The sequence below is a fragment of the Rhinatrema bivittatum genome, chromosome 2 (genome assembly GCF_901001135.1).
Source record: "Rhinatrema bivittatum chromosome 2, aRhiBiv1.1, whole genome shotgun sequence".
Classification (NCBI taxonomy): Eukaryota; Metazoa; Chordata; class Amphibia; order Gymnophiona; family Rhinatrematidae; genus Rhinatrema; species Rhinatrema bivittatum.
The window spans coordinates 116,442,795-116,458,061 of NC_042616.1; positions in this window are offsets into that span (position 1 = coordinate 116,442,795).

A 15,267-nucleotide genomic window follows, 5' to 3' on the forward strand; every position below is an offset into this window, starting at 1 on the left:
CACTGTATAAGACAGATTACAAAAGGATTATGAACATGCAGGAGCAACGCATCCTTCACTTGATTAAAATAAAACTTGGAGAAACACATTTATTGATATATTATCACCTTTGATAATTCTCTTGGTAGAGGATGAGGGGAAGTGAATCTCAAAGGTGATAATATGTGGAAAAATAAATCCAAGGAGTCAAAAAACATTCACAACTAGGGGATCAGCCTTCCACGTATTTGATATTGTGATTGTGGAAAAGGAGCTAGATCAAAGTCCACATCTTTTGAAATAGCTAGATATAATCATGATTGCTCATATGTGGAATGGATGATAGGTATATCTCCTGGATGCATAGGATTCTTGTCTGATGTCTCATTGAGATGAGTCTTCAGAAGTTGTGGCATACGTCTGTTAACTTCTTGGTAGAGGATGAGGGGAAGTGAATCTCCCAGATGTTTAATTCTGACCAGTGCATGTGAAATCCCAGTAAAATTCAACATGCCTGCTCCAAACCCATGCCCCTACACTTTTAGACCTGTTAGAAATCAGAGATCTCAGCTTTGCCCTTCCTACAGGCTTACTGTCAGCTAAGATCCATTCCCTTATTATCTATAATGCTGTGGCACCTGGTTGGCTTGATACCCTAATCAGGGTGTTAAAACATTTCTTATAGGGAGTATATACATTGTTTTTTTCAATCCTTTCCTATTGAGATAAGGAAAATATGATTATTATTTTTTTAGCATGACAAAGAAGAAAATTGCTGAGGATATCTCTTTGGGCAGGGTAACCAGTCCCTTCCAGATAAATCCTTCCAGGACATGGTGATTTTCCCATTAGGCATTGTCTCTTTAATAAGGAAACTGGAATGTTCCAGCTCATTCATAATCTTTCCTACTTTCAGATTATGGCAGTGCATTATTTTATTGATCCTAACATCTGCTTCATACAAGAGGATTCTTTTGATCAGGTCATTGATGTAGTACAACAACGTGGCATTTAGGTCATCCTAGTAAAAGCAAATATAAAGTCTGATTTCACCTCCTCACTCTTCACTCCTCTGGTTTTCCTCTCTTAGATTTTACTTGGAAAGGGAAAGGAAAGGCTATGTGATATAGATAAATTCAATTTCTGGTTCAACATGTGGTGTACAGAAAGTAGTTTTGGATACATTGGAGGTTGGGGCCATGTATGGAGAAATAAAAGATTATATGATAAGGATGGCCTTCATTTGTCTATAGCAGAAAAAAAGATGCTAAGTGAGAAATTCAGATCATATATTAGCAGGCATTTAATCTAGAGATACAGGAAGTGGCAGGAGAAAATAACCAAATTAATCAGATCAGAATAGAAAAGGTAACTAGGAAGAGCAGCAAATCAAGGGAAAAAAGTTGGAAAACTATGACCACAAATGTCGTAGTTTGGGCTTTAAAATCCCAGACCTGCTGGCCCAAATAGCGGAGGCAGACATAAATTGTTGCTCTTTCTGAGACATGGCTCATACATTCTCATGACTGGGATATGGAAATCCCAGAATATAACATGTAAGGGAAGGACAGAGAGGACAGAAAAGAGGGAGGAGTAGCTCTTTATATCAAAAACAATATTCAAGCAACTGAACTGCAATGGACATCGGGTAAAGAAGAAGCATTGTGGACAATCCTAAAAAAAGAAGATGATGCATCCAATTTTACTGGTGAGGTCTGCAGGCCTCTGACTCAAACAGAAGAACTGGACAGAGATAAGGTAGAAGGCATCCCAAAGGTAGGAGAAATGGAAAAATGTTGTTCATTGGATTTAATCTGCTGGATGTAGACTGGAGAATCCCTTCTGTGGAATCTACAAGTAGACAGATAGTGAATGCCCTTCAAGGGGCTCTACTCAAATGGAAATGGAATACTCAAGAGAGGGAGTTATAGTCGAATTAGTGCTCACTAATGGGGATAATGTCTCTACTGTCTGAATGGGTGTCCACCTGAGCACCATTCAAAAAAGATATAGTTACGATGGAGAAGATATAGAGAAGGGCAACCAAAATTATAAATGGGATGGAACAGTTCCCCTATGAGGAAAGGCTGAAGAGTTTAGGACTGTTCAGCTTGGAGAAGAATTGGCTGAGGGGGGATACGATACAATCATGAGAGGTCTAGAATGGGTAAATGTGAATCAGTTATTTATTATTTCGGATAATAGAAGGATTAGAGGGCACTCCATGAAGTTAGCATGTAGCACATTTAAAACAAATCAGAGAAAGTTATTTTGCACTCAATGTATAATGGAATTTGTTGCCAGGGGATATGGTTAGTGCAATTAGTGTAGATGGGTTTGGATAAGTTCTTGGAGGAGAAGTCCAATACCTGCTATTAATCATTTTGACTTAGAAAATAGCCAATACTACTGGTATTACTAACATCAGTAGCATGGGATATACTAAGGGGTAGATTTTCAAAAAGCGCGATTTGGCGTACTTTTGTTGGCGCATCAGGCGCCAACAAAAGTACGCTGGATTTTAGTGGATACGCGCGTAGCCACGCGTATCCGCTAAAATCCTGGATCAGCACGCGCAAGGCTACCGATTCCGTATAGCCGGCGCACGCCGAGCCGTGCAGCCTACCTCCATTCCCTCCGAGGCCGCTCCAAAATCGGAGCGGCCTCGAAGGGAACTTTCTTTTGCCCTCCCCTCACCTTCCCCTCCCTTCCCCTACCTAACCCACCCCTCCCCCCGGCCCTGTCTAAACCCCCCCTTACCTTTGTCGGGGGATTTACGCCTCCCGGAGGGAGACGTAAATCCCCGCATGCCAGCGGGCCGCTAGCACGCCGGGACGCGGCCTGGGGGCAGGTCCGGAGGGTGTGGCCACGCCCCCGGACCACCCCGGGCCGTAACCACGCCCCCGGACCCACCCCCGAAACGCTCCGTCCCGCCCCGAAAACGCCGCGCGAATCGGGCCCGCCCCCGACACGCCCCCGACATGCCCCCCTCGGAAAACTCCGGGACTTACACGAGTCCCGGGGCTCTGTGCGCGCCGGTAGGCCTATGTAAAATAGGCGCACTGGCGCGCAGGGCCCTGCTTGCGTAAATCCGGGCGGATTTACGCGAGCAGGGCTCTTAAAATCCACCCCTAAGTTTTTGGGTACTTGCCAGGTACTTGTAACCTGGATTAGCCACTGTTTGAAACAGGATGCTGGGCTTGACAGACCCTTGGTCTGACCCAGTATGGCATTTTCTTATGTTCTTATATTTTTATGGTGTGGTTTGATATCACAAATAGGATACAGAGAGGTCATACAAAGACCTGAGTTTTGAATTTCAATTATACAGAATTTGACAAAATGGGGAAATACCTGGAGGAAGAGTTGAAGACTGAGAGAAAATGGGGGAGGTGGAGCAATAGTGGGCCAAACTAAAAGGAGAAATTACAAAGGCAACAAATCTGTATGTTAGAAAAATAAACAAAAGTAAGAGTAATAAGAAATTGATAAGGTTCTCAAAGGAGTTGGCTGAAAAAATAAAGGCAAGAAGAACAGTGTTTAAGAAGTATAAAGAATCCCAGAAAGAGGAACACAGGGAAGAATATCTGGTGAAAGTGAGGGTGACGAAGAAAGAAATCAGGAAAGCAAAAGGTTAGGCAGAAGAAAGGATTGCCAAAGAGGTAAAGCGAGGTGACAAAACATTTGTCAGGTATATCAGAGAAAAGAAAAAGGCCCAAATTGGTATAGTGAAATTGAAAGGTGATAATGATCAATGTGTGGAGAGAGATGAAGAAATGGCAGAAATATTAAACAATTATTTCAGTTTGATGTTCACTATAGAAGTCCCTGGAGAAGGACCATCACTGGTTGACAAGACCGTAGATGTGGGTTGAGCAGACAAAACTCCATTTACAGAAGAGAATGTATGGGAAGAGCTAGGAAAACTGAAAGTGGAGAAGACCATGGGGTTGGATGAGCTATATCCCAGGATACTGAGGGAGTTCTGAGATATGCTGTTGGGTCCACTGAAAGACCTGTTCAATAGATCCCTGGAAACAGGAATGGTGCTGCGAGATTGGAGAAGAGCTGTGGTGGTCCTGCTCCACAATCGTGTAGCAGAGAGGAAACTGGAAACTACATGCCAGTTAACCTCACCTCAGTGGTAGGAAAATCAATGGAGACTCTGCTAAAGGAAAAGATAGCAACTATCTACAATCTGGGGGGTTTCTGGACACAAGGCAGCATGGATTCACCAGGGGAAAATCCTGTCAGACAAATCTAATTACATTTTTTAATTGGGTGACTAGAGAATTGGATCACGGAAGAGCGCTCAATGTGATTTACTTGGATTTCAGTAAAACGTTTGATACAGTACTGCATAGGAGACTCCTGAACAAAATGAGAAGCTTGGGAGTAGGTGCCAAGATAATGGCATGGATTATAAACTGGTTCACTGAGAGGAGACATCATATGGTAAATGGAACCTAATCTGAAGAAAGAATCATGTTAAGCGGATTGCCACAGGGATCGGTTTTAGGACCAGTTCTAATCAATATCTTTGTGAGCAACATTGTGGAAGGGATAGAGGTCATATTTTGTCTATGTATGGATAATACTAAGGTGTGCAGCAGGGTGGACACACCTGAAGGACTAAAGAAGATGAAAAATGATTTAAGAAAGTTTGAAGACTGGGTGAGGATTTGACAAGTGGGATTCAATGCCAAGAAGTGCAGAGTCATGCATCTGGATGGAGTAATCCATAAGACCTGTATGTAATGGGTGGTGAAAGACTGATGTGCACAGACTGGGAGAGGATCTTTGGGGTGATAGTGACTGGTGATCTGAAGGCAGCAAGGCAATGTGACAAAGTGAAAGCTAAAGCTAGAAAAATGCTGAGTTGTTTAGAAAGAGGAATAACCAGTAAGAAAAAGGAGGTGGTGACGCCCTTGTTCAGGTTCTTGGTGAGGCCTCACTTGGAGTAGTGAGTTCAGTACTGGAACCTGTATCTGAAAAGATAGAGACAGGATGGAGGAAGATCAAGAAGGACAACCAAAAAGGTGTGAGGTCTCTATCAGAAGACTCAAGAGGAGAGGCTTAAGGATCTGAATATGTATACCCCGGAAAAGTTGAAGTGCAGTGGAGATATAATACAGACCTTCAGATCCCTGAAAGGTTTTAAAGGTGAACAAATTTCAAACTTTGCTCTTAGAAAGGAAACAGTAGAACCAGGAGTCACAAAATGAAACATCAGGAAGTATTTCTTCATGGAAAGGGTGGTGGGTGTCTGGAATGCCCTTCCAGAGGAAATGGTGAACACAAAATCAGTCAAAGAATTCAAAGGAGCATAGGATAAACACTGAATCCTTAAAGGCTGGAGGATGGAAATGAAGAAAAGGGTACATGGTGGCATTATTACCATTAACAGTCTGCATGTGGATAACTCCCCTTATCCAATAAGCCTTGATGTTTTTGACGCAACTGTAACATTGCTCTCTGATTTAATGGTGAGTGGAGGGGAATTGGATTCAAAAGACAGCCAACTTGGGCCCTGATTTTTACAGTATGGGGTACTAATATGCAGACATAAGGGAAAAAACACAGGACTGCTTCTATGATCATCCAAAAGCAATGCACATCAAGCAGCATTGTCTGAATTATCAAGAAGGCTCCTCACCCGGTAAAAATGTTGTTATGTTAATAAGTAAGACTTCGGGGAAACCTGTACAGAGCTGTGGTTACTACCCTAAGAAACTTGCTGGGCAGACTGGATGGACCATTTCGTCTTTTTCTGCCATCAATACTATTTTACTATGTTACTTTTGAAAGTGATTTTTTTTCTTCAATAAGTAGATGCCCATGAGCTGCTCCATATCTGTATTTTGAAAAGTTGAGGTCATTTTTGCATTGGGTACTGGACTAGTGTATGGGCATGCCAGATAGAATCAACTATTTGGAAAATGTTCTCTTTGCTGGTTCTGCTATGCCTAAATGTAGGCCCTCTTAGAAGCCTTCAAATAAATGATTCCTCAGAAGTTGTTGCACAAGTCCGTTAACCTACTGGCAGAAGGTGAGATGAGGTGGATCCGCCATATGGCTTGCCATGTAGAGACCATTTTGAGGTCCTGCTATTCTGCTGTACCTTCTCCCTAGCCTTCTTTAGGGCCTTATGAGTGGGAAAGATTTTGGTACCTGCATTACCCTCCCCATGATAATCAGTTTGATATAGGAAGAAGTATGTTTTAGTCACCGTCATTTGCACATAAATCTAACACTAACCAGAAGGCAGCCAAGGCATTAATTTTCCTTGGGTATTTGAGAGGGCACCGCTTCTTGCCCAGTCCTTTGAATTAGGTCCACAGTGAGCCCAGTTCTTTTGCTCCATTAGAATAAGCTCCATCTTTCCAAATACTAGTTTTGTGGGTTATAAAGAAAGGAATGGCCAAGCTACACATGGATGCATGCTTCCAAGGGATGTCCTCTTTCCAAATTGTTGCTGTGACTATGGCAGCCATTAATGGGGGAGGGGGGCAGTGTTACAAGGGGCAACAAACCCTGAGTTGAAAGTGCCCCTCTTACAGTGGAAGATATACAGTGTCATATTCTCTCTCTCTCTCTCTCTCTCTCTCTGTCTAATTTTCAGGACTCTTCTGGTTCTTCATCCTGTAAGCCCAAACCCTCTTCTGTGCTGAAAGTCTTAAATTCAAAATCTCCAGAATTGATCCTCATCAGGACCAGCAGTAAAGTTATACAGATAAGGTTCCAAGAAGTGCCATGATCAGCCTTTGCAAAATTTGGGGTTACGCATATTAGCCTTGGCCTCACCCCTTTTCCACCTCCATATTCTTGATGGGTGCACAGGTATGTACCTATGTACTTCCCGGCTTCTTAAAATTTGCTTTTCTCATGTGCTGCCCACATACGCACATATGTGGCCGCTTTCATGCAAACCTGTCCTTGTGTTATTACATACATGCATAAAACCAGCATGGGAAAATCCACACAATTGCAAAGTTTATTACATCAACCCCATTGTCTTAAGAAGGAATACAAACAAATCTCTGACACGCTCAGTCTTCAAGATCAGTGTCAATGTACCCGGTCCACAGTAATAGGTCAGATTGGTAAATTCCTTCACTGTAATATGTCATTCTTCTTGGGTCCTTGCCAACATGCCCATCCTATTCTTCTCTGCTATCACTTTCTAACTGTATACGTGCACCTGTTGCTTTCCTATGATTTATTTGAGTCCATTGATTATAATGGCTTACAAAAATCACGCTATTTCAAACAAATGAAACAATTTGAATTTGTTTAATTTATGGGGCCATCTCAATTTGTTAGGGGCCCCACAAAAAAAAAAAAAACAAATTGGTCCCTATTCGGTTTTTTTTTTCATATTAAACTAATGCACATGCATATATACATGATTCTCAGTGATATATTGTTGCGCTCGGGGGTGGACCTTTGTCCTGGGGCAAGGATGGAATGGCTCCTGAAAGGGAACAGGAGGTAACTGGCCCCAGGGGGCGGAGCACTGAAGGAGACAGAGGCTAGGTAGAGCTTCACCATTGGAAGCCCGAGGTCTCCCCGGAAGGAGCCCATAGGGACCTGGGCTGCCTGGACTTAGGTGGGCCTCGCAGGGTCTCCTGGGAGAAAGGAAGTCCGACGTGCCCACAGACACAGAAGGAGCGTGGTCAGGTTCGAGCTGGAGCAGGGAGAACCAGAACAGAGTTGGTGATGACAAGGAGAGGAACAGAGCCAGAATCTGGAGGCGAGGTCAGGCAGGTGAAAGGTCAATGTCCAAAGGTCAGTCCAAAGAGTGGTCACCGAAGCAAGGGTCAGATACAGGAGGTCAGATGTAGTCAGAGGCAAGCAGAGGTCTAGAGGCAGGCGGCAGACAGGCGAGCAGGTTTGGAACAGGCTGCGGTCCTTGAGGCAGGTGACAGACAGGCGAACAGGTCAGGAACAGGCTGAGGTCCTTGAGGCAGGCGGCAGGCAGACGAGCAGAACTGAAACAGGATGGGGTCTTTGAGGCAGGCAGCAGACAGACAGATGAGTCAGGAACTAGCTGGGGTCGTAGACAGGCGGCAGACAGGCAGGCAAGTCAGGATCAAGCTGAGGTCAGTACCAGAAGTCAGTCCGGGGGTACTACCTGGGAAGGCAGATAGACGAACACAGGAAGAGGCAGGACTCAGGAACGAGGATGCAGGAACAAGTCAGGAACAGAACTGGAACAGAAGGATCCTGGAACAAGACTAGGAACAAACAGGAATAGGCACGGAGACAATCTAGCATACAAGCCGACCTGATTGCCAAGGCAAGGAAGTGAAATCAGGAACTTCCTTATATTGTAGATCAATCAGGGTATGCCGCAGAATCCAGACCCGCCCTCGGCCCTACAAGTGTCGGGGCAGGCCACGCATGAGTATGGGCATGGCTAGCATGGAGGGAGACACTGAACCTCAGCGTGAGGCCTGGTGCGCAGTGGAAGGCCCGGCAACCACCGCCGCGGGACGCTGGGGCCTAGCTGGGCTGGCAACTACCGCGAGGGAGGTCATCCCGGGACTCACCAAGGAACTATGCAGATGAGTGGTCCCATGCACGGGATGGCTGCGGGCGGGGTGCGTAACATATATATTGTCTCAAAGGTACAAGGACCATTACAATCACTTCCAGGCAGGCCAAATTAATTGGCCATTGTTTCAGTCTTGGAACAATTAACCATTTTTGTGGATCACTTTTTGAAGACATTTGTCTCCCAAACATGGCGCTTTCTAAATAATTCATCCCATATGTTGAAGTTGTTGAATAGCATATGGGATATTCTTCCAATATGATCTTGTTTTCCTTTGACATATAAGTTCTATATAGTAATATTCTGTTGGACACAGTTTTACAAGTGATCACTTTTCAGCTTACAGATAGAAAAAGATCCCGTGGTATCTCCACAGCTTTCATCACTGAAATAGCTTTTTGTAATAAATATTTTTATTTTGAGCAGGAATTTTGCCTTCAAATACATGAAACAGCTATAGCAGCAACAATGGTTCAAGTTGTTCAATTTGAGAAGACCTTTCTATATGATTTTGATTGGTATCATCAAATAGGATCCTGGCATAGATATATAGATGGTATCTTTATTATTTGGAAATTCTCATTGTCACAATTACAGAAGTATTTGAAGTAGTTGAATTCTTTGGACACCATTTTTATGTTTTCTATGGAATATGATTTTGAACAGCTTTCATCCTTAAATTAAATTTACTAAGGAAAAAGACATTTTTGAATACCTCATTGAATTGCAAACCCATACATCATAACAATTTTCTGCATTTGAAAGTCATCATCCCCATATGAGTCTGTCAATGAACCCGTTTCTAAGGATTTAGCATTTATGTTCAGATCGACATGATTTCAAAACACAGGCACAGTATTTTGAATTTCCTATACTTCACACTAGCTCACTGTTGGAGACATTTAAGAAATATTTGATAAATGTCCTTAACGTTCCAGCTGAGGCATTATAAGCCCTATATTTTGCCATTGGGAGGAGGTGATGGGAGACAGGGGGTTCCCAGGATTAATGGTCAAATATCAACTGATCAGTCTGATCTTACTGGGTTGTTGAAGAGATATATTGAAGAACAGACTGTCAGAGGAACATTATTGGTCACCTTTGTATTGCTACAAAACAAGGAGTTTATTTTGAGACTGTTTTTCCATTACAGATCAATTTTCTTTTTCAGCCAAAAAATATGATTATTTCCTAATGATTCCCAATATACCTAGAAGCATAGAAAAAATATATGTCATATGTCGCAACAACGGGCCTTGGCTTTTGGAGTATCATTCCTACTCTCTTTTCCTTGTAAATGTATTCTGAAATTACACAAAGTTAGGTTCCTTTTTATTTATCTTTTATAGTTAGTTTTTCTAAGAAGTAAATGTTCTGAGGGTGGGTATAACAATTTCTCATTCTAGTTTTCTTTTTCCCTTTTCTTTTGGTACTAGTGCTTGGATTTTGTGGTCTATGGGAAGAGACAGGGAACATTGTATTATGAGTTTATTCATTTTCATTTGTTAAACTTTTCTGGATGTACTCTTAATTTGCCGTAACAAGTCTTTCTTGTGTTAATTTTGAAAATTCTAGTAAATATAAAGTTATAAAAAAAACACAGGCACTAAAACTTGGATGAATATTTTTGACCAGATGATATCCAATTGCAGCAGTCAAAACTGCTATTAAAAGGGAGCTAATCGGGAGATATTATTGAATTTTAAACAACCCTCTAGTGCTCTGTCAAGACACCATAATGAGACAAACAGACAAATTGGCAGCTATAGAAGCTACAATCTACAAAGACTGACATGTGTTAGCTTTAAACTTATTTTCTGATGAACAGAACAAGCATCTGTGGCTTTTACTTCTGGACATAACTTCCAAGAGAGGGTAGTATGATTGTTATTGCTACTTAAACCTGCAATTACTTTGTCAGAGTTTCCTGATTATGGTGAATACAGAGAATTATTATTTTGTGGCCAAACCATATATGGGGATAAGTGGATGCATCCAATATATGGAGACATTCTTAGATTATGGTGGTAAAACAGATTGTAAACTAGAGATGTGAATCGTGTACCCAATCGTCTTAACTATCGGGTTCGGCTGGAGGGAGAAAAAAATCTGATCGCTGGAGATGTGAATTGGAATCGGTTCCAATTCACATCGTTAATTATTTTTTAGTGAGGCCCGACCCTTTAAAATTGACCCCTTACCTTCCCCCCCCCCCCCGAACCCTCCCAAAACATTTTACGAGTACTTGGTGGTCCAGTGGGGGTGCGGGGACCGATCTCCCGCTCCCGGGCCATCAGCGCCATTTTGACTGCCACTCAAAAATGGCGCCAATGGCCCGATTAAAAAAAACTCCACCCGACCCTTTAAAGATGACCCCTTCACTTCTCCCACCCTCCCGATCCCCCCAAAACATTTTTTAATTATCTGGTACTCTAGTGGTGGTCCCGGGAGCGATCTCCCGTTCTCGGGCCATCGGCTGCCGATGGCCCTTTGCCCTTACCATGTGACTGTGTCTTTAAGCTTCAGAGCTAATTTAGATGTAGAGCATTTCTAGAGGTGTTGCTTTCCATGCTTGAGGCCCAGTTGGGGTCCCATCACACCTAGAGTACTATCTCACCCACATGTAAGGGCTAGGATGGACCACCAAGTCAAACGCCACTAACTAGGCCAAGCATTATGCACTGTGTTGGTAGTTGTACACAAACTCTCCTGCCACACATGCCTCTTTTAGTCTCACTATCAGGCAGAACACATAATGCCAGCTACATGTATTTGAAGTCATCTTTACTTTGATTACTGATTTTCAAGTACAGTCTACTGCTCCATTGATAAGAGGAATCCTAAGTAGACATACGTGTTTTCTGTTACACACTGATCCAGACAGAGAAGCAGTGAGAAAAATAAAGATGATAGAGGAGAGCAGCAGAAAACACTCTACTGGCCTTTCTTCCCTGGAAGGAGATGGGGTAGGTGAGGCCTATCAGGCAAAGTAGCATTGTATAAGGTTTTGCTGAAGCTGGCTGGAACTCAGTTTGGTGTCCTTGGCTTGTGCGGGGTCATTGGGGGATCGGGGGGGGGGATGGGGGGGATCTGGAAGTATGTCCATTGACAGTCCATGGCATAGAGTGAGATTAAGCAAGACACAGTAAAGCAGCACTATATCTCCAACTTTGGGTGGGGCACATGCATTAAAACTCCATCCATTTTGTTCAAACAGTGAAAGCAACATTTGAGAACTTTGAAGGTGCATTCAGTGACACAGGGGGTAGAAGGTAAGGCCTCATTGTACCTCATCACTGCCAGCAAGTTGGAAATGGCAACAGGGGGTGAGAAGCCATGTCCTGCAACTGATCCCAGAATCTCCTGTGGCGACAGATTTAGAGCATCAATCATAGCATTGTCACTTGCAGATCTGGCTGGCAAACCACAGCATGCTATAAGACAGAAAAAGCTAGCCTGCAGCTTAGCCTGAGCCTTAAAGGCTACTTTCCCTATCCTAAGTGCATGCCACATTATTCTGGAACAATATATGTCCAGGATAGCAGTAGTTGAATGTAGCTCAGATCTTCCAGACTATTAAATATCTGGGGATTCCAAAAATCATGTGCCAGGGCTTCACAATTGAGCTAAGGCTACTGGTGTGGAAAAGTCAGCCAACCTTGAAGCAATACATAAGATGTGCCACACCTGTCCTAGCAGAAAAAACACTACCTCATAGTATGATTGGGCAAGTCTCTGCCTGCTCTGCAGTAGGTCCTCCAGAGATACAAATTTGTGAGTCCTAATACAGGGAACATGCCTGATACCCTAAATATCCAGGCCACTGCTTCTGGTTTAGCTGTGTGATGGTCCAGACAAACTGTGGCCGACATACTGGCTGACGCATCACTAACAGGCCACACGTGATCTGACAGTACCAGCAGTGTGGACACTTCAAGCATGTGATTAAGTAGTGATATTTCGACTGCTCCCAATGTGAGGAAAGGAACAGGCTTCTTTTGAAAGTGAACATTTAGAAAGTGTATAGTGCCTGCTCACACACCCAGCATTATGGCAAATGCATTGTTTGCCCACACAAGATCAGCAGGCCTCTGCAGCATGGCGAGAAAAAGACAAGCCCAGAGGCAATGGACCGCAGATGTAAGTGTACAAGCCACTTGTCATGACAGTGATACTGCTACATCCCCCAAAGCCCCCCCCCCCCCCCCCCCCCCCATATTCTTGCCATTTGCCACAAACACATAGCCAGAGATGGAATATAGAAAGAAGCGTCTCTCTTACCTATGAGCCAACCGTCACCGTAGAGGCCGTCCTCAAAATTTTCACACAGGCCCGATTGCCTAAGTATAATTGATTCATTCGCGGCTTACAGGTACCTGGCCACCACGTCGAGGATGCACATTTGAGCATCACAGACCTCTTGCACTTTGATGGAGTGGAAGAGCTTTTTGTTGCGGTACATCTCCTCCCTGTCACGGGGTGGGATGATGGCTATGTGAGTGCAGGGCCGCCATCAGGGCAGTATTCTTGGGCCTGCAGTATGGGGCCCCAGGATCTACTGCCACATATGGGGGCCCGCCGCAGCCGCCAGGCGGCAGGTGCGCTTGGGGGATGTATTAGTTCCGCGCGCTCTGTCCTGCCAGCGTTCACTGTCTGACGCGGCTATGACGTCACCGCCGCGTCAGACAGTATGCGCCGGCAAAGCGCGCGGGCCGTCGCTGTCTGCTTGCTGTATGGGGCCTCAAAATTCCTGATGGCGGCCCTTTGTGAGTGCAGTCGTTAGCTCCAAGAACATTGGGAAAGTTTGCGAAGGCATAAAAGCTTTCTTCAAGTCCATCAAGTCCTACCTGTCCTGAGGAAATGCTATTTAGGGATTAATGTGATCAGAGACAGCTGTTGGGACATTCCCCCCATGACTCCTACTGTCATTTGAAAGGAGCTGTTTGCCATGAAATGAAATAGAAGTACATACAAAATCAGGTTACATGTGTACTTTTGCATGAATTGAGCCCCAGGCTAATTTAGTAGAGCTGTTAATGCACACAGAGTCATGTTTTATGTGGCTTTATCTCTTACCTCAAATTCAACCTCAGAAGTGAATTGGAATTGGCAGATTAGCTACAGAATTGTATCCTTGCCTCTCGGCTAGAAATATGAACACAACAAAGATGTATAAGGAACACAGTTTCTTTACAGTAGATAAAATAAAATAAATTCTTTATGCATGCCTTTAGCTGTATTTTCCTATAGCTGGGTTTGTCAGTTAAATTTAGATTCATTCCAGATCCCATCTGAAGTGAGAGGTTTGGATAATTATAATAACCGAAGAAAGAAATAATAAGTCCAAACCTGACAGGCTGCAAATTGAATTAGATGAATCGGTCATTTGTAACTCAATTAAAATCTACATATTCTTCGGGTTTGGATTGTTTGACCCAATTGGAGATACAAAGGTTCACATATTTGTACTACTATGTAAAGGGTTAAAAAATGCACACAGTCCTGAACTAATATGAATAGCATTCATTGGCAAATGTTTACATAAATTTAAACTAATGCTTATGAATCTGGATTTTTGAAAAGAAAATCAGAGGCTAGTTCAAAGACTCGGTGGCAGTGCAGCACAGTGCCATGCAGAAGACCTGGGTTCTTCTGCTCCCTGGGCTGGCTGGATTTAGGGATGCTGCAGAGGCAGCATCCATAGCCCTTGGAGACAGGGATTCCTAATCATTGCACATTACCCACACCTAGCAGCTGGATTTAAGGATCCGTTTTTTAGGATTTTGGAAGGAGACATGGTTCATTGCCTCTGGCTAAGGACTGCCACTACAGTGACTGAGATAAGTGAAATGGAAGGAGTTATAAAATGGGGGTGAAATCCCCAGGTAGTTGCAAATGAAGGTTCATGGCACCAAATCCTAGGTCCCATTTAGAATGAGCTAGAAGCCAAAGGAGCAGGAGAAAACTACAGCGATTTCCCCCCCCCCCCCCCCTCCCCGGCAAAAAAAAAAAAAAAAGAAAATCAGTATGACATTATCTGGGGCCAAGAAAACTAATTTGGGCCCAATATTTAGTGCCATTTGCCGGTTAAGTTCGGACTTAGCCAGTCAAGTGGCACTGTTTAAATATCTGGGCACATTCAGTGCCTGCACTTAGCCAACTAATGTTTTATCAGGCTAAAATGCTGCTTGACTAAGTAAGGGGACACATCCTGGAGTAGGGCCACTTGTCTAACTTGCTTGAATTGAATAAATGCCGATATTCAGCTTAGGGAGTTATTTCCAAGCTTCGTTATGGGCTTTTCACATGTGAAAAGCACCATAATGCATGGTGTGATGTTAATTTAGAAAAGGGGGGGAGTTCTGGCCAAGTGGGCTGGCTTTGCAAGGCCATATGGCACAGGAAACTCACCCAAAGTTGAGATTTGTGCAATGTTCTCTCAACCTAGCTTGATAGACTCTCTAATTGGGTAACATCAAGCTAGGTTGAGAGAACATTGTACAAATATCATCTTGGAGTGAGTTTCCTCATTCCAAAGGACATCAAATCTTCACAAGAGTGTACTGTTCTGTTCGTACGTCTCACTCTGAATGTCAAAGTGGCTCCTAACCCCTATACTAATACCTAAACCTCATCTCGAGTAACTAGGTGGACCTCATATAAAAGTATAAATACCTAACTACTAGAAGGGTCTTATAGCTAGATGGTCTCTCTCTCTCTCTCTCTCTCTC